Genomic DNA, 961 nt, shown 5'->3' on the forward strand with positions numbered 1-961 from the left:
TTGTATAAACAAAGTGCTCTGCTTTTTAACCCAAGATACCGCGGAGAGTGGATAAGAAAAGCTGTGATGATATTATCTCGTGAACGCATCAGTGTTTCTTATGTTTCGCATGTGGATACCAGTAAGGAATTACCATGGAGCAAGTGCAAAAATCCATCTGGTTTTATAAAATGAGGCACGAACATGAAGACAATTTCTGAGTGCACTGGCCTCGAAGGAGCCTGTTGAGCTATGAGCCTTTCCGAGCTCTTTTAGGGAAAAGAGTCATGAGGCACTGTGCACTAGGAATAGACTTTTCATGTCTTTATACTGCTGGTATTCAAGGGATTTGAATCATTTGCACATACTGTTTTGTCTACTTCCTGGCTTTCTGCTTGTTTACAGAAGGCAGAAATCTCATCGGCCACACTGCACAAAAAACAACAGCTACATGTTTCTTAGTAGAACATATTATATAGGTTGAGCTCTGAAGCAGCTTGCATGATAATCTTAGGGTCTCTGCCACCAAAAGGAAATCAAAAATCACTGCTACTGTAGTAACACAGGATGCTCACCCCCACGAAAAGGAATTAGAAGATAAATTTGCCCTTAAAGTGAGCCTTGCTGAAGACTACAAGCTGCTTGAAGAATCCACCTAACTATCAATGCCCTAAATGCTAGCAAGTTATAATTTAGGAAGTGGGCTGAATGTGAAATGCAGTCACTCTCGAGTTCATTCACCCACATCTGTTCTTTCTACAGTGTTTATCACTGCCAGAATGGACTTGACAACTTGTCTCCCGTGAATATGCTGTATTCTCAGCTTCCCTGAGTTACCGGGGCAACTCCGGCATCTGTGGACAGTAAGCAGATGATTAAAATGTGCCGGCACAATTTCTTTACAGCAATGAGTGACTACCTTTCGTCTCACACACACACACATGCCTCAAGAAAGTGTGTGTGACCTTTTAAAACCTCTGGA

General features: G+C 42.0%; 1 protein-coding gene across 1 annotated transcript in view; it reads right to left on the reverse strand.

The window, feature by feature from the left end:
- Positions 1–961, reverse strand: part of Erich5 (glutamate rich 5) — a 13933-nt gene that overhangs the window by 11695 nt on the left and 1277 nt on the right. The gene's annotated exons all lie outside the window — the stretch shown is intronic.

The sequence above is a fragment of the Microtus ochrogaster genome, unplaced genomic scaffold (genome assembly GCF_000317375.1).
Source record: "Microtus ochrogaster isolate Prairie Vole_2 unplaced genomic scaffold, MicOch1.0 UNK29, whole genome shotgun sequence".
In the NCBI taxonomy this organism is placed as follows: Eukaryota; Metazoa; Chordata; class Mammalia; order Rodentia; family Cricetidae; genus Microtus; species Microtus ochrogaster.